This window comes from Chiloscyllium plagiosum, unplaced genomic scaffold, assembly GCF_037043375.1.
Source record: "Chiloscyllium plagiosum isolate Xiang-an unplaced genomic scaffold, Cpla_swu_hap1 HiC_scaffold_27, whole genome shotgun sequence".
In the NCBI taxonomy this organism is placed as follows: Eukaryota; Metazoa; Chordata; class Chondrichthyes; order Orectolobiformes; family Hemiscylliidae; genus Chiloscyllium; species Chiloscyllium plagiosum.
The window spans coordinates 6656202-6682452 of record NW_028270165.1 but is presented as its reverse complement, the minus strand read 5'-3'; the positions used below and the strand labels follow the sequence as shown (position 1 = coordinate 6682452).

General features: G+C 46.1%; 1 protein-coding gene and 1 non-coding gene across 2 annotated transcripts in view; both read right to left on the bottom strand.

Annotated features, from left to right (window-relative positions):
* The window catches only part of LOC148142974 (uncharacterized), a 247978-nt gene that overhangs the window by 75900 nt on the left and 145827 nt on the right, over positions 1 to 26251 (bottom strand). The window lies entirely within an intron of this gene.
* Positions 25890 to 25961, bottom strand: trnaw-cca (transfer RNA tryptophan (anticodon CCA)). The gene has a single exon. It is a non-coding gene; the product is annotated as a tRNA-Trp (tRNA).

Sequence of the window (26251 nt, the reverse complement as noted above, 5' to 3'; positions counted from 1 at the left end):
ACTTTATTAAAAATCTTAAAGCAAATGAACACTTAGGAGGCAGCGATTGTAATATGGTAGAGATCAGTGTGCAGTTTGAAAGAGACAAGGCAAAATTAGATGTAATGGTGTTACAGTTAAATAAAGGGCAATAAGAGAGGAATTGTCAAAAATTGACTGGAAGCAGAGCCTAGTGGGGAAGACAGTAAAGCAACAATGGCAGGAATTTCTGGGTGTAATTGAGGACACAGTACAGCGGTTCATCCATCAAAAAATAAAGATTATCGGGCAGGGTGGGGGGGCAAGAAGACTGCCATGGCTGACAAAGGAAGTCAGGAAATGTATCAACGAAAAAGAGAGCCTATAAAGTGGCCAAGACCATTGGGAAATCAGAAACTTGGGAAGACTACAAAAACAAACAGAAGATAACAAAGAGAGAAATAAGGAAGGAGAGGATCAAATATGAAGGTAAGCGGACCAGTAATGTTAGAAATGATGGTAAAAGTTTTTTGCAATACATAAGAAACAAACAAGAGGCAAAAGTAGAAATTGGACTGCTCTAAATTGATGCAGGAAGGTTAGTGATGGGAGATAAGAAAATAGCTGAAGAATTTAATAAATACTTTGTGTCAGTTTTCACAGTGAAAGACATGAGTAATATCCTAACAAGGACAGTTAAGGTGCAGAGTTGAGTATGCTAGCCATTACAAAAAAGAAAGTGCTCTCAAAGTTAATAGGTCTAAAAATTGAGAAATCTCCTGGCCTTGATGGTTACAGCCTCGCGTTCTGAGGGAGGTGGTTGAAGAATTAGCGGAGACGTTGGTTGTAATCTTTCAAAAATCACTGGAGTCAGGGAAAGTCCCAGATGATTGGAAAATCACTGTTGTAAGTCCTTTGTTCAAGAAAGGATCAAGACAAAAGCTGGAAAATTATATGCCGATTAGCCTAACCTCAATTGTAGATAAAATTCTAAACTCTATCGTTAAGGATGAGATTTCTAAATTCTTGGAAGTGCATGGTTGGATTAAAATAAGTCAGCATGGATTTAGTAAGGGGAGGTCGTGCCTGACAAACTTGAAGAGTTAACAAATAGGTTATACTTGGGGAAACCCAGAGGCTGTTATCTACCTAGATTTCCAAAAGGCCTTTGATAAGGTGCCTCATCGGGGGCTGCTGAGTTAAGTGAGGGTCCATGGTATTGGAGTTGAGCTACTGGCATGGATTGAGGATAGGCTGCCTGAGAGAAGGCAGAGAGTTGGGATAAAAGGTTCTTTTTCGGAATGGCAGCTGGTGACAAGTGGTGTCCCACAGGGCTCAGTGTTGGGGCTGCAGCTGTTCACTTTATACATTAATGATCTGGAAAAAGGGACTGGGGGCATTCCCACGAAGTTTGCTGATGATACAAAGTTAGGCAGACAGGCAGGTAGTTCTGAGGAGGTGGGGAGGCTGCAGAAAGATTTGGACAGTTTAGGAGTGTGGTGCAGGAAATGGCTGATGAAATTTAATGTAAGCAAATGTGAAGTCTTGCACTTCAGAAAAATGAATACATTATGGACTACTTTCTAAACAGTGAGAAAATTCATAAAGCCAAAGTACAAAGGGATCTGGGACTGCTAGTCCAGGATTCTCTAAAGGTTGACTTGCGGGTTGAGTCCATGCTTAAGAAAGCAAATATAATGTTGTCATTTATCTCAAGAGAGTTGGAATGTAAAAGCAGCGATGTACTACTTAGACTTTATAAAGCTCTGGTTAGGCTCCATTTAGAATACTGTGTCCAAGTTTGGGCCCTACACCTCAGTAAGGACATAGTGGCACTGGAGCGTGTCCAGTAGAGATTCACACGATGATCGCTGGTATCATAGGCCTAACAGACGATGAACAGCTGAGGATCCTTGAATTATATTCATTAGAGTTTAGAAAGTTGAGGGGAGATCTAATAGAAACTTACAAGATAGTGCATGGCTTAAAAAGCGTGGATGCTGGGAAGTTTTTTTCCATTAGGCAGGGAGACTAGGACCCATGGGCACAGCCTGATAATTAGAGGGGGTCAATTTAGAGTGGAAATGAGGAGACATTTCTTCAGCCAGAGAGTGGTGGGTCTGTGGAATTCATTGCCATGGAGCGCAGTGGAGACTGCGACATTAAATGTCTTCAAGGCAGAGATTGATAAATTCTTGGTATCTCTATGGGGAGAGTATGATAAGTGGAGTTGAAATGCCCGTCAGCCATGATTAAATGGCGGAGTGGACTTATGACCGAACTTCCACTCCTGTGTCTTATGGTTTTGAGGAAGAGCTCTTTGCTATTGACTTTACCTCCACTCCTAATGATTTTATAAATCTTAGTAAGGTCACCCCTCAACCCGCTACACTCCAATGAAGACAGTCCCAACCTTTCCTTATAACTCAATCCCTCCAGTCCTGGCAACATCCTGGTAAATCTTTACGGAACCCTCTCTAATAGTATTCTTCCTATCACAGAGCCACCAAAACTGTACTCAGTACCCAGAAAGTGGCCTCACCAACATCCTGTAGAACCTCAACGTGATGTCCCAACTTCTGTACTCAATGGGGTGGACAGTGAAGGGAATGGTGCGAAATGCCTTCTTTACCACCTGTCTACCAGTGATGCAACTTTCAAAGAACTATATACCTGAACCCCCTAAATCCCTCCCCCCCACCGCCAAAGTGTCTCTGTTCTACAACACGACCCAGGGACCTACCATTATCTGTACATAGCAATGCTCAAAATTCCTGCATTCTTCGCCTGAAGCTTACTGAAGACGTTACCCAGTAGATAACGAAACGTCTGGAAATGAACCTTGCAGCTCAGCAAGCAAACCTACATCCAAAACCTCAACCTGAGCTCCAAATCTTCTCAAAACTCACTATGTCTAGCCCTTCCTTGTTTAGCAAAATGCAACCTCTCACTTTTATTCATACCTCTCTCAAAAACACACACACATACACCTCACAACGCACTCACAGTCTTAAACTCCATCACACTCACACTTCACTCTAACACATGCACTCAAACACACACACACACACACACACACACACACACACACACACACACACACACACACACACACACACACACACACACACACACACACACACACACACACACACACACACACACACACACACACACACACACAAAACTCTATGGTGTGAATTTGTATTGGCAGAATTATCTTTGCAGATACTTTCAATCTTGCTCAACAAGCACACAATCTGCAGGCAGTCAATCCATGCAATATTTTATAAATTCCTACTTTGAAATAGAACCAGTCTGATTCAAGATTGGAATACCGACAGACTCGAACCTCACATCTTTAATGTATTGTCTGAGCTGAGATGTCACTTTTTTTAATAAAACATTAAGTCATCTCAAGAACGTGACTTTAAAGATGTTCTGGGATTTACATATTAATGAACCAAAACCTGCAACCCATTCTAAAAGATGAAGGACATAACAACAATCTAGGTTTGTTCAATATATCCTATCAGTCGCATGACACTGTGATCTTTTGCTATACAATCGGTGTGTTATTCCCCGACCAACAGCTACCCGATGAAGGAACAGCACTCTGAAAGCTAGTGCTTCCAAACAAACCTGTTGGATTATAACCTGGTGTTGTGTGATTTTTAACTTTATCTACCCCAGTCCAACACCAGCACCTCCACACCGTTTCCAGTGAACGCAGCCCACATCTCCTGCTGCTGCCAGTAAACTATACAATGCTGATGAAACGGTGCAGTACCTGCACTTCTGAAAAATTGACAATTTCTAACGATACTAGCTACTCATTCACTGCTCCATCTGATACACGGCATTGGAAACTTAGTGCAGGAGGCTGAAATGAAATGAGCAGCTTTAAAACAAAAACTTCTTGGAGCTCAAAGCCTTCAATGAGAGTCTGAGCCCGGCGATACGTTCAGGTAACCTTTATTGTGTCCCAATGTTGTTACAGCTGCAGATCCCTCCCCAGCATGAAGGTGTAGAAAAAGTAGCTGCTTTTTAAATAGCTCAAGGTCAAAGCGTGCACCCCCACCCCACACCACCTCACCTTCATTACTATGGTCACCACCGACTTGTCAGTTTGTAATTGGATCCTTGGTACAGCCTTAACTATAGGAAGTATTGTCTCACTCAGCAATTTCAACCCATACCCTGTAAACAAGTAAGTCTTTCCCCACTCAATGACCGGTGGCAGTGGTGGGCAATGAAGAGTCAACCATGCTGTTGTGGGTCTGGAGTTACATGTAGGCCAGACCGGGTAAAGGATGCGGCTGGGACAACTGAGTGAATCCTTCCCCACAACAGCAGTGTCTTTCCCTAAAAAGGGATGTGTGATGTCCCCCAAACAATCATTTCTTCATTAGGTTCTGAACTCCAGATTTCTGACCGAAATCCAATTCCACCATCTGTCACGGCGGGATTCAAACCTGGCAGTCCCCGGAACTGGGTTGATGGTCCAGTCAATCAGACAGTTGTCTATCCCTCCTTTAATCCCCCTGCGATGGCACATGAACTCGCTGGTGCCTCCGCAGATGGGAAGCGCGGGTAAAGCCCTTCTCACACTGAGAGCAGGTGAACTGCCTCTCCCCAGTGTGCACCTGCCGGTGGGCCAGCAGGATGGAGGAATTGCTGAAGGCCTTCCCCCACACAGTGCAGAAGAACGGCCTCTCTCCGGTGTGCCCCTGGTGCCTCACCAGGTCGGAGGCATAGCTGAAGCCCTTTCCGCACTCGGGGCAGGTGAATGGCCTCTCCCCAGCATGACTGCGCTGATGAGTCTCCAGGATAGAAGGGACACGGAAGCCTTTTCCGCAGTCGCCACACTTCCACGGTTTCTGCACGGGGCAGGATCCATTGGGTTTCTCCATCGCCAAAGCTTTAGCTGCAGACAAACGCATTTCCAGCCCCTCTCTGCCGTGAATTCCTCTTTCCAGGCCGTATAACTGCTTCAGGTTCCACAATCAGTGCGCTGCAACAGTAGGGTCTCTCATCCAGTCCCATTGATGCTGAGGACGTGCTCCAACAGGAACCAAAAGGCTTTGCTCCTTCTCACAGAATCACAGTCAAAAATTGTTGCAGTCCTGATGGATTGAGTGACTGTCGGACATTGACGTCGAAGTGAGGACAGCAGAAGCTGGAGAGTCAGAGTTGAACAGTGCGGCGCTGGAAAAGTACAACAGGTCCGGCAGCATCCGAGGAGCAGGAAAGTTGATGTTTCGGGCATCAGCCCTTCATCTGTTGATTTTGAAACTTCCGTCTTCAGATCATCAAATGCTTTGTAAAAAGAGATTACAAAAGTCATGACTGTCAGTGCAAGGTACAAATTCAGAACAAGCAATTCTACTTTCTGCAGAACATTCTTTTCTTTTGTTATTCCACACTGAAAATTGAAAGCACCATCCCACTCTCTCTGCCCCTCTGTTCTCACACCGCTCAAACTAATTTTCCTCAAGGTGTTGATTCAGTATCTTACAGGGGCAGAACAGCAAAAACTTCAAGACTGATATCTTTCTGAATTTTGGATAACTCCACTGCTGAGAGTGAGCAGGTCTGATTTTGGGAAGCTCAAAAAATAGTGTCAGTTCAGGGTGAACCTGCAATGCAAGTTCTTGAGGAACAACCAGACATGAAGTGGTTAACATCCCTGGAAAGGAGAGAGCAAAATGAGACATCAAAGGCATTAACACCGACACCAGGAAGAAACTGAACATACAGATGTGGCAAGCCAGAGTCAGAGATATACAGCATGGAAACAGTCCAACTCGTCGATGCCAACCAGATATTCTAAATTAATCTAGACCCATTTGCCAGCATTTGGCCCACATCCCTCTAAAACCCTTCCTTTTTATATTTCCATCCAGATGCCTTTCAAATGTCATAATTGTACAAGCATCCACCATTTCCTCTGGCAGCTCATTCCTTCCACGCACCACTCTCTTAATGACAGAGTGAATTTACCACAGTGAATCCATCTTACCCATAGTGCCCAGGGGTGTGTAGGTTAAGTTAGCACAGCCAATCCACTCTAACCTGCACATCCCTCGATGATATGGGGAACAGAACACTGCCAATCCACCTGAACCCGTCCAAAACAGAACACTATGGGTCATTTAACATGGCGAATCCACCCCAACATGGACAAAGTTACATATAACACAATACCAGGTTATAATCCAACAAGTTTATTTCGAAGCACCGGCTTTCGGAGTGCTGCATCTTATTCAGTTGGTTGTGGAGTACAAGATCATAAGACACAGAATTTATGGAAAAACATGACAGTGTCCTGCCACTGAAATTATATACTGAACAAACCTGGATTGTTAAGTCTTTCATCTTTTAGAAAGGGTTGCATGTATCAATAATATGCAAGTCCCAGAACTTCCTGTCAGGTTCCTTCTCGAGATAACTTCAGGTTTTATAAGAAAAGGTGACATCTCAGCTCAGATAATGCATGAAAGGAGTGAGGTCAGAGTCTGTCTGTATCCCAATCTTGAGTCAGCCCGCTTCGATTTGCAAAGTGGAATTTACAAAATATTACATGTATTGGCTGCCTGTATTGACTGCCAGCACATTGTGCATTTAGAGTTATACAGTCATAGATGGACAGCATGGAAACAGACCCTTCAGTCCAACTCATCCATGACGACCAGATATCCCAACCCAATCAAGTCCCACCTGCCAGCAACTTGCCCATATCCCTCCAAACTCTTCCTATTCATATGCCCATCCAGACTAGCCTCCACCACTTCCTCTGGCGGTTCATTCTATACCACATACCACCCCCTGAGTGAAGAATTTGCCTCGTTAGGTCCCTTTCACCCTAAACCAATGCCCTCAATTCTGGACTCCCCCACCCCAGGGGAAAGACTTTGTCCATTTATCCTATCCAAGCCCCTCATGATTTTATAAATCTCTGTAAGATCACCCCTTAGCCTCTAACGCTCCAGGGAAAACAGCCCTAGCCTATTCAACCTCTCCCTATAGCTCAAATCTTCCAATCCTACCAACATCCTTGTAAATATTTTCTGAACCCTGTCAGGTTTCACAACATCTTTCCAATAGGAAGGAGACCAGAATTGCACGTAATATTCCAACATTGGCCTAACCAATGTCCTGTGCAGCCACAACATGACCTCCCAATTCCTGTACTCAATACTCTGACCATTAAAGGAAAGCAGATCAAATGCCTTCTTCACTATCCAATCACTATCCTTTTCTTCACTACCTGCGACTCCACTTTCAAGTAGCTATGAAACTGCACTCCAAGACCTCTTTGTTCAGCAACACTCTCGAGGACCTTACCATTAAGTGTACAAGTACTGCTAAGATTTGCTTTCCCAAAATGCAGCACCTCACATTTATTTGAATTAAATTCCATCTGCCACTTCTCAGCCCATTGGCCCATCTGATCAAGATCTCGTTGTAATCTGAGGTAACCTTCTTCGCTGTCCACTACACCTCCAATTTTACTGTCATCAGCAAACTTATAGCTATACCTCTTGTGCTCACATCCAAATCATTTATATAAAAGATGAAAAGTAGTGGACTCAGCACAGATCCTTGTGGCACTCCACTGGTCACAGGCCTCCTGTCAGAAAAACAACCCTCCACCACCACCTTCTATCCTAGAGCCAGTTCTGTATCCAAATGGCAAGTTCTCCCTGTATTCCATGAGATCTAACCTTGCTCACCAGTCTCCCATGGGGAACCTTGTCGAACACCTTACTGAAGTCCATATAGATCACATGTATTCTCTGCCCTCATCAGTTCCATTCGTCAGTTCTTCAAAAAAACTCATTCACGTTTGTGAGACATGATTTCCCACACGTAAAGCCATGTTGACTATCCCTAATTAGTCCTTGCCTTTCCAATATAGGTACATCTTGTCCCTCAGTTGGATTCCCTCCAACGACTCCGACGTCTGGCTCACTGGTCTATAGTTCCGTGGCTTGTCTTTACCACCTTTTTTTAACAGTGATACAACGTTTATCAACCTCCAGTCTACCGACACCTCACCTGGGACTATCAATGATACAAATATCTCAGCAAGAGGCCCAGCAATCACTTCTCTAGATTCCGACAGAGTTCTAGGGTACACTTGATCAGGTCCTGGGGATTTATCCACTTCTATTCATTTCAAGGCATCCAGCACTTGCTCCTCTGTAATATGGACATTTTTCAAGATGTCACTATCTATTTCCCTCCATTCTATATCTTCCATGTCCTTTTCCACAGTAAACTCTGATGCAAAATACCTGTTTAGTATCTCCCCCATCTCCAGCGGTTCCACACAAAGGCCACCTAGCTGATCTTTGAGGGACCCTATTCTCTCCCTACTTATTCTTTTGTCCTTAATGTATTTGTAAAAACCCTTTGGATTCTCCTTAACTCTAGTTGCCAAAGCTATCTCATGTCCCCTGTTTTTCCCTCTTGATTTCTCTCTTAAGTATACTTCTAATGCCTTTATACTGTAAGGCTTCACTCGATCTATCCTGTCTGTACCTGACATATGCTTCCTTCATTTTCTGAACCAAAGCCTCAATTTCTCCAGTCATCCAGCATTCCCTATACCTACCAGCATTTCCTTTCACCCTAACAATAATATACTTTCTCTGGATTCTAGCTATCACAGTTCTGAAGGCATCCCATTTTCCAGCCGTCCCTTTACCTGCAAACATTGGCGCACAATCAACTTTTCAAAGTTCTTGCCTAATACCGTCAAATGTGTCCTTCCTCCAATTTAGAATTTTTGAGCAAAATAGAATGTATCTGCAAATGTAATGCTGCAAATACAAATTCATCCCCATGGAGAGTGTGGTTCTATGTGTGTAATAGAGAAACCCTGTTTCCATGCTGTATATCTATATGTCTATTTGATAACATGCTTTATTTCTGTTGGTGCAAGTATGGTTGTAAATCATAGCTGGATATTAATAGTTAGATGTAAGGGAGAGAGAATTCCTCAGGTAGAGCACTATCAGAATCCTGGGAGACCCCTACTTCAGATTTACTTGGACTGGTTGACAGTCTGGGAGATGATGGATTGGGTCTCGATTGACTAAATATTTTATTTTTCCCGAACGTGTAAAAGGGGGCGTTAAAGCTTCAGCAGAAATCCAGCAGAGCTGAGAACAGACCAACATCTTACTCTGTGGGAACAGGGAGATCAACAGAGGACAGAGAAATCCGGACCTGAAATCCAAGCTGACACCAGACTACCCTGTGATCAGTGCTTTGCTGAGCAGCACCAACCCTCTACCTTTACTGAGCTTCCCATTTGACTTCCCCTTCAATATTCAGGATCCAGTCCTTGCCATCCTGAAGCCATGTCCCTGTAAGGAGTCTCAGATCATAATTATTCTCTTCAATGTGTTCAGTGATTTCATTCACTTCTGTTACAATGCAGCTCACATTCAGTTTTTAGTTTCAGTTTTTGTGATCTTCTGAATCCAGTTTTGATTGCTGGTATATTTACTCTCCTTGTCCCTTTCTATCATTCTCTGATGCTCATTTCCACATCACGACATTGCTCACCAGCCTTGATTTGGATTTGCCAGGCTAAATTGCCCAGAGTGCCCAGGGATGTGCGGGTTATTTGGGTTAGCCTTGGGAAATGCAGGGTTATAGGTTCATAGTAATAGAAGCAGGAGTCAGCCATTTGGCCTGTCCTGCCTGCTCTGCCATTCATTAAGATTATGGCTGATCTATCCATCATCTCAGCTCCTCCTCCCTGCTGTGTCCCAACCATCCTTAATTCCCCAATCATGCAGAAACCCATCTAATTGTGTCTTGAATATACTTAACGAAGCTGCCTTCTCTGCTTCCTTGATCAGAGACTTCCATAGTTTGACTACTCTCCAGGAAAAGCAGTTCCTCATCATCTCTGTCCTAAATCTACTTCCCCTAATCTTGGGGCCTAGTCTCATCTATCAGCAGAAATGACTGGATAGGGTAGGGTTTCATCCCCACAGTGCAATGAATTCCCACTTTCCACCAAATCCCAGATGTACTCACTCACTCACTCAGTTGCTGTCTCACAAATGAAAGATTTCATTGTAACTTCTTCAGCTCTGAGTAAGGGCAAAACATTTTTGAGAGCTGCTCTGAAAGTCCAGTCTGCACAACAACACTTCTGCTTTCACTGAAGATGATTAAAGTCATACGCCACAGAAACAGACCCTTTGGCCCAACTCATCCGTGCCAACTATATATCACAAACTAGTCTAGTCCCATTTGCCAGCATTTGACTCATCCCTCTAAATCCTTCCTGTCAAGTACCCATCCACTGGCTTTTAAATGTTGTTATTGTACCAGCCTTACCACTTCCTCTGGCAGTTCGTTCTATACACGTTCCACCCTCTGTCTGAAAATATGTTGCCCCTCAGGTCCCTTTCCCTACTCACCTTAAACTTCTGCCTCTTTAGTTCTGGACTTCCTGACCATGGAGAAAAGACCTTGGGTATTCAGCCTATCCATGACCCTTATAAACGTCTTTAAAGATTACCACTCAGCCTCTGATGCTCCAAAGAAAATATCTCCCTGGCCTATTCAGCCTCTTCCTGCAGCTCAAACCCTCCAAATCTGGCAACAGCCTTCTAAATATTTTCTGACCCCTCTCAAAGTTTCATAACATCTTTCCTACATCAGAGAGACCAGAATTGAATGCAGTATTCCAAAAGTGGCCTAACCAATGTCCTGTACAGCCGGAAAATGATCTCCCAGTTCCTATACTGAATGCTCTGACCAATAAAGGAAAGCATACCAAACACCTTGTTCACTATACTGTCGATGAAGACTCCACCTTCAAGGAACTATGAACCTGGACTCCACGGTCTCTTTGTTCTGCGACACTCCCCTTAACTGTGTCAGTCCTGCCTGGATTGCTAAACCAAAATGCAACATCTCACATTTCTCTGAATTAAACCCCATCTGCCACTCCTTGGCCCATCCGATCAATTCTAATTATGCTAAACTCTCTTTCCTCTCTTATTCCCTCGAAGCTGAAAATCTTTGTCCCACATACTCTCCCTCCATTCTCTCATTGCTGAACCTAATCCCTGCTGTACCTCATCCTGAAGGGTCTGTTTCATGCTGATTAATAGGCCCACACTGAGGGGGATCTAATGGAAACATACAGAATACTGAATGGCCTGGACAGAGTAGACTTTCAGAGGATGTTTCCATTGGTAGGAAAGACGAGGACCGGAGGGCACAGCCTTCGAGAAAAGGGAAGGCATTTTAGAATGCAGGTAAGGAGATACTTCTTCAGTGAAAGAGTGGTGAATCTGTGGAATTCATTTCTACAGAAGGTTGTAGAGGCCAGGTCACTGAGGATATTTAAGACTGAGGTAGATAGGTTTCTCAACCCCATTCTCCCGCGCTCTCCCTGGAACTCTCCATCACCATGATACTCAGGAACCTATCAGCCACGATTGAATGGTATGAACAGACCTGATGGGCTGAATGGCCTAATTTCTGCTCCTATGTCTTATGGTCTCTTGCTGTCCTGGCAACAGTGAGAGAATTGGGAGCAGGAGTTGGCCATTTGGTCATTCGAGCCTGCACAAGCATTGAACAGATCATAACTGAATATGGATCTACTTACATCTAGGTGAATAGGCTGGAACTTTTTCACTGGAACTTAGGAGGTTGAGAGGTGACCTTATTGAGGCTTATAAAATCACGAGGGGCATAGATGAGGTCAATATCAGCTGTTGTTTCAAGAATAGGGAGCAGTCTTTTTAAGGTGAGGGTAGAAAAATTTTAAAAAGACATGAGGAGCACATTTTTCGTTTAAGAGCGTGGAGTGTGTGTCAAATGAATGCCCAGAGGAAGTAGTGAATGCAGGTACAGTAACAACATTTAAAATAAATTTGAATAAGGGCACGAATAGAAAAGTTTCAGAAGGATATGGGCCAAACATTGACAGGTGGGACTAGTTTAGTTTGTGAATATATTCAGCATGGACTAGTTGGACTGTCGGGTCTGTTTCTGTGCTGTACGACTCTGTAACTGTTCTATACTGGTCTTAAAACCATTTTCTTGTCTTCCCCCAAAACCATCCACTTCTTTGTTCATCAAAGTCAAATGAACTCAGCCTTAAATACATTCAATGACCGGCCTAACTGCTGAAAGACATCCACACTTCTGAACTCAATTCCTCTTGCTAATATATCACTTGCTTTGCTCATTGCTTGCTGCACCTGTCTGACAACTGGCAGTAACTGGTTTCGAAGGACGCTGAGGCCCCTTTGTCCATCCACACATCTTTCCTGATGAAGAGCTCGTGCCCGAAACGTCGACTCTCCTCCTCAGTTGCTGCCTGACCTGCTGTGGTTTGCCAGCGCCACACTTTTGAACTCTATTCTCCAGCATCTCACTTTCGCCAGATCTCAATATATCACTACATAAACAATGCACCTCCTTTCTGCTTTTTATTTTACATACATCAAAGGCAATACCTTCACATTGTGGCACTCCGTTTGCAAAGTGAGACACAGACCTGGATCAACTTTTCCAGAGTCTGTCCCCTCCCTCGATTCACTCTTTCCTTTCAGTTGCTACAAATCAATAATTGAACCCCAGAATGAAAAGAAAATGGAAAACGTGGTGACAAAAACACTATTATACTCACAAATTTTAGACAGAGGAAGGAATTTATAGTCTGGGGTGAGGTTTAATCTTCTTTCAGTGACAAAAGAGTAGCATCAGCGGCTTCAGAGCTCACGGTCCAACTTCCGCATTTCGACAACGGCCGACTCTGATTGGCAGGAGGACCAGCCTCCTTCGGATCCTCCAAGGTTCTCCATTGGTCCATGGTTAGGAACTCGTGCGCCTTTTCTGCGGACACCCAGGAGTATGCGCAGTACAGTGCTGACACCGGCAGACATGCGTAGTGCTTACTGACACCGTGGAGCATGCTCAGTATGCTCTGTCACGATGCTGGTATTACTGACAAATTTTAGAGTTAAAAATCACAAAACATCTGGTTATAATCCAACAGGCTTATTTGGAAGCACGGGTTTTTTGAGCGCTGCTCCTTCATCAGGTGGTAGTGGAGTATAACATGGTAACACAGAATTTATGATCTTCTGATCTTACACTCCACAACCGCCTGATGAAGGAGCCACGCTCCGAAAGCTAAGTGTTTCTAAACAAGCCGATTGGACTGTAACCTGGTGTTGTGTGATTTTTAACTTTGTTCACCCCAGTCCAAAACGGGCACCTCCAGATCATGACAAATTTCAAGTGTCCAAATGCGAATACGAGAGAAAAATGCCAACGCCATTTTTTTTACCGAAAAGTTTTTTTCCCCCTGTGCCTCGACGTTTTATTCCTTTTGCATTTTGTATGGCTGCTCAACGTTCCTGCCTTTACGCCAGGGTAGAGGTATTCCAAAACTAGAGGGTACAGGTTTAGGGTGAGGAGGAAAGATTGGAAGAGATTCAAAAGACTCGGCATAGAACATTCACCCCCTACAGGGCGAACGTGACGACTTTCAGATGCTGGAGATTAGGGTCGAGAGTGTGTGCTGAAAAAGCACAGCAGGTCAGGCAGCGTGCGAGGAGCAGGAGAATCGACGTTTCCGGCAAACCCCTTCATCAGGAAATAGCTGTGTGGAATTGCAGAGCTGTAGCACAATCGAGTGGGTCTGGATGGGATGCTGTTGGGAAGGTCGGTATGAATGGCCTGTAGGGATGATATGATTCCACTGCCTTAGCCACGCGTATATTGAGAAATGATTGCCCCAAGTCTGCTGTGGGAGGAGTGGGTTCGTTCGTGGGACACTGATACCAGTTCTGGGGAAGGTAGGATTGTGCTGTCTCTCTCTTCACACACTGCACCCCACCTCGTCCATTTTCTCCCCACCCACTGCCCCCTGCCCATTCTCTCTCCTCGCACTGCACCCCCATTCTCTCCCCATAACCCTCTGAAGCCCAGTCCTTCTCTACCTCCCAACGTCTGTCCCCCTCTCCATTTGTCTCCCTTCTCCACCCCCACCAGCGCCCCTCCCCGTCCTTTCTGGTGCCTCAGCCCTCTTTGATCGCTTTATCAAGCCCTTTTAAGGAGAGAGAATAGGTGGTGACGATTCTACCTGGGAAAATGGGTGTGCGAGAATTGACTGATTTTTAAAATTGAGAATAGTTAAAATCATATATTCAGAAACGTTGTTAAAGTCTGGAAGAATTTTCTTTTAAAAAAAAAACAAGCTGTAGAAATCTTTCCGAAACTTGCATTGATATATGCACAGTTAGGCCACAACCAAGGACAGGCTGTAAGAATGAATGAGTGAATAAAAGACAAGTCCCACCTCGCCCATGAGGAGAAAGTGAGAACTGCAGATGCTGGAGATCAGAGTCGAGAGTGTGGTGTTGAAAAAGCACAGCAGGTCAGGCAGCATCCAAGGAGCAGGAGAATCAACGTTTCAGACATAAGCCCTTCACCTTGCCCTCTCCAGTGTGTGTTGTGAAACTGCTTAACTGCTTAATCATTTCTAGTGGCCGAGCAGAGGCTGATAACAAGTTTGGAACACACGAGAATGACCTCAGCTGAGACCTTGGATTCATGTCTCACTACAGGAGACCCAGCTACACAATACACACACAGACGCTCTCTCTCTCTCTCTCTCTCTCTCTCTCACGCACACACACACATACACACACACACATACACACACACACACAAGCACTCACACGGTCGTGCAGACCCTCTCTGATAGGCAGGCTCTCTTTCAGACACACATTGATACACTCCTCACACTCGCATCCGTGCACACACCTTCTCACACAATTATACTCCATCACACGCGCACTTTACCCAGCATGCACACGCACACACACAGACGCTCTGTCTCATGCATGCACTCGCACATAGAAGTCTTTGGGGTGAATTGCATTTGCAGGATTATATTTTTGGAAATAGAACCAGTCTGACTCAAGACTGGGATACAGAAAGACTAACCTCACAGCTCTCATGCGTTGTCTGACCTGAGGCGTCACCTCCCTTTATAAAACATTAAGTTACCTGGAGAATGTTACTAAAAAGAAGTTCTGGGATTTACAGATTAATGAACCGAAATCTGCAACCCATTTTAAAAGATGAAAGACTTAACAGGTTTCTTCAATATATCATTTATGTTGCATGACACGATAATTTATTGCTATATATTCTGTGTCTTACCATCCTACTCAACAGCTACCTGATGAAGGAACAGCGCTCCAAAACCTAGTGCTTCCAAATAAACCTGTTGGACTATACCCTGGTGTTTGTGTCATTTAAAAACTTTGTTTCCAGTGAATACAGCCCACACCTCCCACTGTTGCCAGTAAACTTTGCAATGCCAATGAAACAATAAACCTGCAGTCCTGAAAAATTTACAATTTCGAACAATACTAGCTACTCATTCACTGCTCCTTCTGAGACACGACATTGGAAACTCGGTGCTGGTGGCTGAAAGAAATGAGAAGCTGTTGGATCTCACAGCTTTCAATGAGAGTTTAAGCCTGACAGTAAGTTCAGGGAACCTTTACTGCGACCCAACTTTGTTACAGCTTCAGATCTCCACATCGCAAGGCGTACAAAAAGTAGCTTTTCTTTAAAAAAAGCACCTCAAGCTCAAAGTGCACGCACTCACCCCCACTCCCCCCACCACACTTTCTTTATTATTGGTCAGTTGAGCTGTCCCTTTGTAACTGGATCCTTCGTACAGCCGGGTAAAGCATGCAGCTGGGACGACTGAGTGAATCCTTTCCCGCAACGGCAGTTTCCATCACTGAAAAGGACATGAGAGAATCAGATGGGTTTTTGCCCTCTGAAAATGGTTTCATCCTTAGATTCTGAAGTCCAGACTACTGACCGAATCCCAATTCTGCCATCTGCCGCGACGGGATTCGAACCTGAGAGTCCCCAGAGCGGGGTTGTTAGCGGCGCTCGGCCATCGCTCCTTCCACCCCCATGCGATGGCACGTGAACGCGCTGGTGCCTCCCCAGGTGGGAGGAGCAGGTGAAGCCCTTCCGGCACTGACAGCAGGTGAATGGCCTCTCTCCGGTGTGGACCCACTGGTGGGTCAGCAGTGCAGCTGACTGAGTGAACCCCCTCCCGTACATGGGGCAGTGAATGGCTTCTCTCACTTGTGGACCCACTCGTGCGTCTCCAGATGGCTGATCCGACTGAAGCCCTTCCTGCACACCGAGCAGGTGAATGGCCTCTCCCCGCTGTGAATACGTCTGTGGGTTTCCAGCAGGGATGGGGAAGGGAATCCTTTCCCTCAGTCCCCACATTTCCCCAGTTTCCCCATTGGGGGAGCTTTCCTTGTGTTGGTCTGGGTTTGAAATTACAATCAGAACGGGGACATAGTCTATCCCCACCGTGAGGGATGAGACTTTGATTCCCCCAAGCTGAGTAAATGGTGTGAAGCACTTTTCACAGTCAGCGCACTGAATCTCCCCCACTCGGTGTCTCAGTATTCTTCCTGCCGCACCAGTGTCCAATATCTTTCAAGCAAACAAAAGCAACCATGTCTTCTTGATTGGAATGGCTGCTGATATTCAAGTCCCAGTGAATCAAGTGGCTCTGTCAGAAGTTGATGTATCATTTGTTTTCAGAATTCTTTCGGCACGTCTTCCTGCAAAAAAAAAATACACAATAAGTGATCATTGGCAGTACACTTAAATGAACATAACATAGGTGGCAGTTCCCGTAGTTTGCCAGATGCCTGCTGATCACATAATACCCAGCACACAGAAACCTGAAATCCCTTATGCAGCCAGATAGGCTGAGGTGTGTTTAGAGGAAAACTTCATTCAAATCTAATCTAATCTAATCTTCAACTAAATGCGTGTACATATATATATCAATATGCCAATCCTTTCATTGCGGCTCAGTTCCATGAGAAACTACACTTTTAATTGTGAACATGAGGAAAAAAGCAATCATTTTCCAGGGTGCAAACTGCATACGTGCCAAACTGAGGGAATACACAAGGAAAATACCTAAAAGAGAGATAGAAAGTATTTGAGCACCTTTGCAGAATCTACTCCCTCTCTGGATTCACTCCAGTTGCTACAAGTAAACCTCCCTGGGGGTCAGGCAGCCCTGCATCGGGAAGCACTGGCATGGTCAACTACGACCAGTTTACATGGAGAATACATCTCCACATTAAGCAGCCTCGAGGCAAGCTTCCCTTTCCTTCCACTTAAAGTTCAAGACCCCTCAAAGCGAAATTCCCCAGGTAAGTTTGGAAGAATTTCTTCCAGGTGTTCACTAATCATTTCTATGAGCACTTTGTTAAAGTTTGAATATTGCGAGTTTTGAAAATTAGTGATTCTGAGCGAAATCACAGTTCGAAAAACAGAATGTGGGAATTTAGACAGAGTTTATTTTTGCACATCGACGATATGTCTGGACAACAGCATATGACACGACAGCAGTGAAGATCTTTTGACCTCATTCTCAAACATGCCTGCCACACGCCAGATGAAAAGCTGAATACTTCTCTGGAAAAACTGCCGAGCAATGCAGGAGAATGACACAGCGAGTGCGTGTTGGGACCATAACCCAAAAGAAAAAACATTCTCCCCTATTCATTCAACGTCGTCTTGAGTAGCTTTCCCGTATAACGGCGCTCTGTTCTGCACCTCGCCTTCTCATCCGCTTCCCAAAAAAGCTGCGTCTCTGAACATGATTTGTGCAAAAATGCCCCATTTATTTTCTCAAAAAGCACCGTCGTGAAACGAGGTTGGGCTGCCTGGAGAACGAATGGGGCAGAAAACAGGCAAGTGAAATGGTGTCGAGCCAGCAGAGCGAAGGTGGGCCGCATGGCGTCTATTCAGAGTGAAATCACAGTTAGACGAACAGAATGTGGGAAGTTAGAAATAGTTTATATTTACACAGCCTCCATACGTCTGCGGTCCAACCCTTCCATGCCTATCAGATATCCCACCCCAATCTAGCCCCGCCAGCCAGCACCCGGCCCATATCCCTCCAAACCCTTCCTATTCATATATCCATCCAAACGCCTCTTAAATGTTGCAATTGTACCAGCCTCCGCCACGTTCTCTGGCAGCTCATTCCATGCACGCTCCACCCTCTGCGTGAAAACGTTGCCCCTAAGGTCTCTTTTATATCTTTTCCCTCTCACCCGAAATCGATGCCCTCTAGTTCTTGACTCTCCGACCCCGGGGAAAAGACTTTGCCTATTTATCCTATCCATGCCCCTCATAATTTTGTAAACCTCCATAAAGTCACCCTTCAGCCTCCGACGTTCCAGAGAAAACAACTCCAGCCTGTTCAATGTCAACTATACTTCACTCTGAGCAAGACTCAGCTGGTTCAAGAGGTAGAGCGGGGCCGCAGGTAGCCCGGCGGTGTGGCTCGTTGGTCGAGGGGTATGATTTTCGCTTTGGGTCTTCGTCGACGCAGACGTGCGAGAGATCCCGGGTTCAAATCCCGGACGAGCCCGCGTTTCGTGGCTCGTGCAAAAGTGGCTGCTCAATTTTCTCAAAAAGCACCTTCGTTAAACGAGGTTGGGCTCCCTGGCGTAACAATGGGACAGAAAGCAGCGAAGTGAAATGATTGGCGATACCGTTGAATAGGTTGACGTGAGTGGTGCGGTGTTTGAGGGCTGTCAGCGATGAGGGTCGATTGGAGATTTGGGACAGCTCTCTTCGGAGAACAGAAGTTTCAAAATCTGGCCCGATTGAAGCTTTCCAAGTCATGCGACGTCGAGACAGAGAAAGTAATGTAGTCAAAATGCTCCCACGCCTGAAAGGATCGGCAGTGTTTTAAAGTCAGGAGGAAAAGAACCAAAAGTGACATTAGGAAGAATGCTTTCGTACAGGGAGTGGTGGTTGGGGTCAGTAAATCCCTAACTGACACTGACAAAGAGGCAGATTCATTAGACGCGAACGGGAATTCGGTGGTCATGTTTAAAGTAACAATGTGCAGAATTACATGGAGAAGGCAAGAGAATGATACGAATAGAGACCCACGTTCACTTACTGTGTCGACCCAGCAGAGCGAAGGTGGGCCGCATGGCGTCTATTCAGAGTGAAATCACAGTTCGACCAACAGAATGTGGGAAGTTAGAAAAAGTTTATATTTACACAGCCACCATACGTCTGCGCAACACTATATAAGACGACAGCAGTGGAGATCTTTGACATCAGTCTCGAACGTGCATGCCACGCGCCCGACGAAAGGCTGAAAGGACCTGTGGAAGAAACGTGTGTTGTGTAGGTGCAGAGTGGCGCAGCGGGAGCGTGCTGGGCCTATAACCCAGAGGTCGATGGATCGAAACCATCCTCTGCTATTGTTCACTGTCTCCTTGAGCGACTTTCCTTTGTGATATCACTCTGTTCGGCATTCAGACTTCCTGAATGCCCCGTATCATACCGATTCTGTCGCGAAACTCACACCGTTCAAGTAACGTGCTTTTGGAGGTCTGAGTGGTCTTCTCCTGTTCTTCGTCGGTTTCCTATGAACTGAATCGCAAACCCACTTCTCTGAGATGCCAATGAGCTGATAAAGTTGAAACGCATACCTTGTGGTTTCGTGCCTTCCCTGCAGTAGTGCACCACGCCGTTTCCGACGTGTATGACAAGACGATCTGCATGTCAGAAACCGCATCCCGGGGACAGAATGACAAGCAGATGTTCTGGAAACTCTTTGCTGCTTGCAATTCTTGGAGCAAAGTGGAATGTATTTCACACTGAGCAAGTTTCAGCTGGTTCAGAGTCTCCAGTGTACATTGCTCTCTTTCCCGCCACCTCAGAGAGAGAGAGAACAATAGGAGAGACAAAGAAGTGAATAACGATCCGTGTGGGAGGGTGAATAGCTGTTAATGGAGACCGTTAGTGGCTAACAATAAGTAGTGTGTCGTAGCAGACTATGTGATAACAAGGGCTCGTATGTGTGTGGTAGGGGTCAAGGACATGGGGGATTTCAGGCCCTAAAGTCATGCAACTCGATCTTGAAGACCGGAGGGCTGTAGGGGTTTGAAGTGGAATATGAGGCGTTGTTCTTCCATCTGGAGCTGAGCTTTGCTGGAGCACTGCTGCATGCCTGAGACAGAGATGTTGGCCAGGGAACAGGGTGGCGTGTTAAAGTGGCAGGAAAGGAGAAGCTCAGGACCTTTATTTGCGGGCAGAACCGAGATGTTCTGCGAAGCAGTCACCCAGTTTATACTTCATGCTCTGTTGGGGAAACGACACTATGAGCAGCGAATGCAGTAGACTAGGTTGCGGCAAATGTGCAGGTAAAGTGCTGCTTCACCTGGAAGGTATGTTCGAGCCTGGAAGGATATTCAGGAGGGAGCGGGTAAATTGTGCTTCTGAGTGAAGTCACGGTTCGTAAAAACAGAATGTGGCAATTTAGACAGAGTTAATATTTGCTTGTCAGCGATATGTCTGCCCGTGCGTGATGGGTGCATAACCCAGAAGGGAAACCATCTTTCCTATTCACTCAATGTCGTCTTTAGCAGCTTTCCCGTATAACGGCGCACTGTTGTGCATCTCGCCTTCTCACCTGCTTCCCAAAAAACTTCGACGTAAATATTTCACATTGATGCACAGGCCCAATGTGCACAGTTGAGATGACACACTCGTGGAGGTCTGCGGGGTCTTCTCCTGTTCTCTGTACCCTATGTTGAGGAGGGCAATGCTTGTCACTGGTCACTCCGGTGTCAGAGAAAAGTTTAGAAAGAAAACGGTTTAATTTTCTGGCAGTAGAGAGGGCCCGGTTCCTGGGGACGGGCAAACGGCAGCAGAGAGACAGAATGAGAAGCAGCTGTTCATAGAGTCATAGAGATGTACAGTGTGGAAACAGACCCTTCGGTCCAACCCTTCCATGCCGATCAGATATCCCACCCCAATCTAGTCCCGCCAGCCAGCACCCGGCCCATATCCCTCCAAACCCTTCCTATTCATATATCCATCCAAACGCCTCTTAAATGTTGCAATTGTACCAGCCTCCGCCACGTTCTCTGGCAGCTCATTCCATGCACGCACCACCCTTTGCGTGAAAAAGTTGCCCCTCAGGTCTCTTTTATATCTTTTCCCTCTCACCCGAAATCGATGCCCTCTAGTTCTTGACTCTCCGACTCCAGGGAAAAGACTTTGCCTATTTATCCTATCCATGCCCCTCATAATTTTGTAAACCTCCATAAAGTCACCCTTCAGCCTCCGACGTTCCAGAGAAAACAGCTCCAGCCTGTTCAATGTCAACTATACTTCACTCTGAGCAAGACTCAGCTGGTTCAAGAAGGTGCCGCAGGCGATCTGAACCCGAGCGATCTCGGGTTCAAATCCTGAACGAGCCCGCGTTTCATGACTTGTGCGAAAGTGCCTGCTTTATTTTCTCAAAAAGCACCTTCGTTAAACGAGTTTGGGCTCCCTGGAGTACCAATGGGACAGAATGCAGCGAAGTGAAATGATTGGAGATAGCGTTGAATAGGTTGACGTGAGTGGTGCGGTGTTTGAGGGCTGTCAGCGATGAGGGTCAATTGGAAATTTGGGACAGCTCTCTGCGGAGAACAGAAGTTTGAAATCTGGCCCGATTGAAGCTTGCGAAGTCGAGACAGAGAAAGTAATGTAGTCAAAATGCTCCCACGCCTGAAAGATTCGGCAGAGTTTTAAAGTCATGAGGAAAAGAACCAAAAGTGACATTAGGAAGAACGTGGTTGGGGTCAGTAAATCCCTAACTGACACTGACAAAGAGGCAGATTCATTAGACGCGAACGGGAATTCGGTGGTCATGTTTAAAGTAACAATGTGCAGAATTACATGGGGAAAGCAAGAGAATGATACGAATAGAGACCCACGTTTACTTACTGTGTCGACCCAAGCAGAGCGAAGCTGGGCGGCACGGCGTCTATTCAGAGTGAAATCACAGTTCGGCCAACAGAATGTTGGAAGTTAGAAAAAGTTTATATTTACACAGCCTCCATACGTCTGCGCAACACCATATAAGGCGACAGCAGTGGAGATCTTTGACATCAGTCTCGAACGTGCATGCCACGCGCCAAACGAAAGGCTGAGGGGGGCTGTGGAAAACGATGCTGTGCTTGGGAGCCGAGTCGTGCAGCGGGAGCGTGCTGGGCCCATAACTCCGAGATGGAAATGTGTTGCTGGAGAAGCACAGCAGGTCAGGCAGCATCTAGGGAACAGGAGAATCGACGTTTCGGGCATTAGCCCTTCTTCAGGAATGAGGAAAGTTTGTCCAGCAGGCTAAGATAAAAGATAGGTAGGAGGGACTTGGGGGAGGGGCGTCGGAAATGTGATAGGTGGAAAAAGGTCAAGGTGAGGGTGATAGGACAGATTGGGGTGGGGGCGGAGAGGTCGGGAAGAAGATTGCAGGTTAGGGAGGCGGTGCTGAATTTGATGGATTTGACTGAGAAAGGCTGGGGGGAGTGGAAATGAGGAAACTGGTGAAATCCGAGTTCATCCCTTGTGGTTGGAGGGTTCCTAGCAGGAAGATGAGGCGTTCTTCCTCCAACCGTCGTTTCGCTGTGGTCTGACGATGGAGGAGTCCAAAGACCTGCATATCCTTGGTGGAGTGGGAGGGGGAATTGAAATGTTGAGCTACAGGGTGGTTGGGTTGGTTGGTCCGGGTGTCCCAGAGGTGTTCTCTGAAACGCTCCGCAAGTAGGCGGCCTGTCTCCCCAATATAGAGGAGGCCACATCGGGTACAGAGGATGCAATAGATGATATGTGTGGAGGTACAGGTGAATCTGTGGCGGATATGGAAGTTTCCTTTGGGGCCTTGGAGGGAGGTGAGAGGGGAGGTGCGGGCGCAAGTCTTGCACCTCCTGCGGTTGCAGGGGAAGGTGCCGGGAGTGGAGGTTGGTTGGTGGGGGGTGTGGATCTGACGAGGGAGTCACGGAGGGAGTGGTCTTTACGGAATGCTGATAGGGGAGGGGAGGGAAATATATCCTTGGTGGTGGGGTCCGTTTGGAGGTGGCGGAAATGACGGCGGATGATGCGCTGTACATGGAGGTTAGTGGGGTGGTAGGTGAGGACCAGTGGGGTTCTGTCCTGGTGGCGGTTGGAGGGGCGGGGTTCAAGGGCAGAGGATCGGGAAGTGGAAGAGATGCGGTGGAGGGCATCGTCGATCACGTCGGGGGGGAAATTGCGGTCCTTGAAGAAGGAGGCCATCTGGAGGAAGAACGCCTCATCTTCCGGCTAGGAACCCTCCAACCACAAGGGATGAACTCGGATTTCACCAGTTTCCTCATTTCCCCTCCCCCCAGCCTGTCTCAGTCAAATCCATCAAATTCAGCACCGCCTCCCTAACCTGCAATCTTCTTCCCGACCTCTCCGCCCCCACCCCAATCTGTCCTATCACCCTCACCTTGACCTTTTTCCACCTATCACATTTCCGACGCCCCTCCCCTAAGTCCCTCCTCCCTATCTTTTATCTTAGCCTGCTGGACAAACTTTCCTCATTCCTGAAGAAGGGCTAATGCCCGAAACGTCGATTCTCCTGTTCCCTAGATGCTGCCTGACCTGCTGCGCTTCTCCAGCAACACATTTCCATCTCTGATCTCCAGCATCTGCAGACCTCATTTTCTCTCCATAACTCCGAGGTCGATGGATCAAAGCCATCCTCTGCTATTGTTCAGTGTCTCCTGGAGCGACTTTCATTTGTGATGGTGTCCTGTCCAGCATCTTGCCTTTCAAACGACTTCCTGAATGTCTCTCCTGGCGCTCTATTCTTTTCCTTGCCATGTCATTTGCTTCCCAAAACTTAGAGTATCTGAGCTGGATATGTCACATCGAAACACAAGTCAAACACAGTTGAGCTGGCACCCTTGTGGAGCTCTGAGTTGTCTTGTCGTGTTCTCTGTCGGTGTGTCCTGATCTCGTGTGAAACCTCTTCTCTCAGATGGCAATGAACCGGTGAAGTTGAAACACATGACTTGCTGTTTTTATCCATTTCCTGCAGTAAAGAAACCAACAGCCGTGTAATAAAAGACTTTCTGCAGGATTGCTGTGTCAAGACAAATTCTGAACACCAAGCAGGCTGCACAAAAATGCACTCATATCAATTTACCTGAGGGAAGAGTCTCTGGTGTCCATTTCTCTCTGTCCCGGCAGCACAGCATTTTTCTATCTCTCCGTTAACAAGACCTTTGGAACAAGTTCAAAGTTGCCCATTTCCTACGCATAACTGTAACTGACTTATCCTGCATCACGTAATAGTGTGAGACAGCAGAAGAGTGAATGGGCTCTGCCTTCCACCAGCACAGCTTGCAAGTAGAAACGAAATGGTTCAATTATCCACCAGTGGAGAGAGCCCGGTCCCTGGGGACGGGACAAACAGCAGCGTCCTAGGAGCAGGGAGACAGATTGAGAAGCACATGTTCTTGAAACTCTTCCTTACTTGCAATTCTGTGAGCAATGCACAATGTATTTCGTACTGAGCAAGTCTCAGCTGCTTCCGGAGGTGGCTGCACCCATGGCTGGTGGCTCGTTAGTCTGGGATATGATTCTAGCTTTGGGTCTTCGAGCATATGCAGCCGTGTGAGAATTCCCGGGTTCCAATCCCATGCGAACCATCATTCCTTAAATTGACCTGAGCAAAAATACCTGATGAATTTTCTCAAAAAGCCGCTTCGTTAAATAAGATGGGACTGCCTGAATTAGGGACGGCGCAGAGCTGCCATTGCAGTGAACACGGCGAAGAGAAACACTTGTTCAAAGTGAGAACAAGTATTGCAGATTTTTCGCCCGCGCAATCCGAGTCTGAATGAATCCTCCACCTGTATTACGCTCAATTCTGAGGGTGACACTTCAGGAAGCGGGGAAGTGAAGTGATTACAGACAGCTCTGAACAAGTTAACGTGAATGGTACCGTCCTGAGGAATGTCAGCAATGAAGGGAGATTGGAAAGTTTGGGGCAGCTCTCTTTGGAGAACAGAGGGCTGAAAGCTGGTCTGATTGAAGTTTTCCACGTCATGAGGGTTTTAGACAGAGGAAATAATGCAGTGAAAATGCTCCCAGGCCTGAAAGGATCGAGAATGATTTGGCAGAGATTTAAAGTCATCAGGAAAATAAGTAAAAGTGACATTAGGAAGACCGTTTTCGCACAGGGAGTGGGGTCAGAAAATCGCAGTCTGACAATGACAAAGAGGCAGATTCAATGGACACAAAAGGGAATTCGGTGGGCATGTTCAATGTGATAATATGCAGATTTACAGGTAGAAGGTGACAAAATGAGACACTTATTTACATATTGTGTTGAGCCTGGTGAAGGTGAAACACATCAGTTGCGGTGTGTCTCATGCGCAGGAGGCCCTGCAGTAATTCCCCACGCTGTTTCACACAGCAGCATCCTCTCGGTGAATTACGCTTGGCAAAAAAATCGATTGAACCAAATCAGTGTCTGCCACTGGATTTTACTGACACCGTTTATAAAATTCAGGCTCACCGTTAATGTGGAGAGAGGCCGTCAAACTAGAGTTTCTGCTTCTCCTGTTGAATCAAGATAATTTTAACTGTGTCCAGTGAAAGAAAGGATTTGCAGTTGGTGGGAAACATTTCTATCTGAACTCGCTAACACTCTCCTGATAGATTGAAACATAAAGCTGGGAGTCTCTGGATTATGTTGTAAAACTATCGGTATTACGTTATTCACACCGCGCTGTCACCAACTGAACGAAGCGGCTGCCCAGAGGGAGACGGCTGTGTTTAAATCCCGTGATGAACTGGGGGAGCTGAGCATTTACCCAGACAATGGGCACACCACCTCCCTGACACAGTGTTCACAAATCAAACTGAGAGCAAAGCTTCACGTGTGATCGAAAATTTCCGCAAAGAAGATTTGGCTCAACAGATATCCCGAGTGATGTGCTCCTTTCTTGATTTGAAATGTAAGAAGTTGACGACAGTGAGCCTGACGTGATTCGAACACGCAACCTTCTGATCTGGAGTCAGACGCGCTACCGTTGCGCCACAAACTCACAGATCGCCCGAGCCTTCGATTCATGCTTAAGGGAAGTGATCGCACTGCAATGATTTTACGTAATGAGAAACAATGGAGATCAACAGTTCATGGGTGTTCTGTCTCTGCCACCTCTCCTTCTGTCTCTCGAAGTAAGTTCCAACTCTATCTCAATAAAAAGGTGAAAGAACTGTGGATGCTGCATATCTGAAACAAAAAACAGAAGTTGCCGGTGACCCTTCCACAGAACTGATGGTGATTGGGAAAACGTTGGTTTATATGCAGAAGATATTGTGGGAGGAAGGCGGA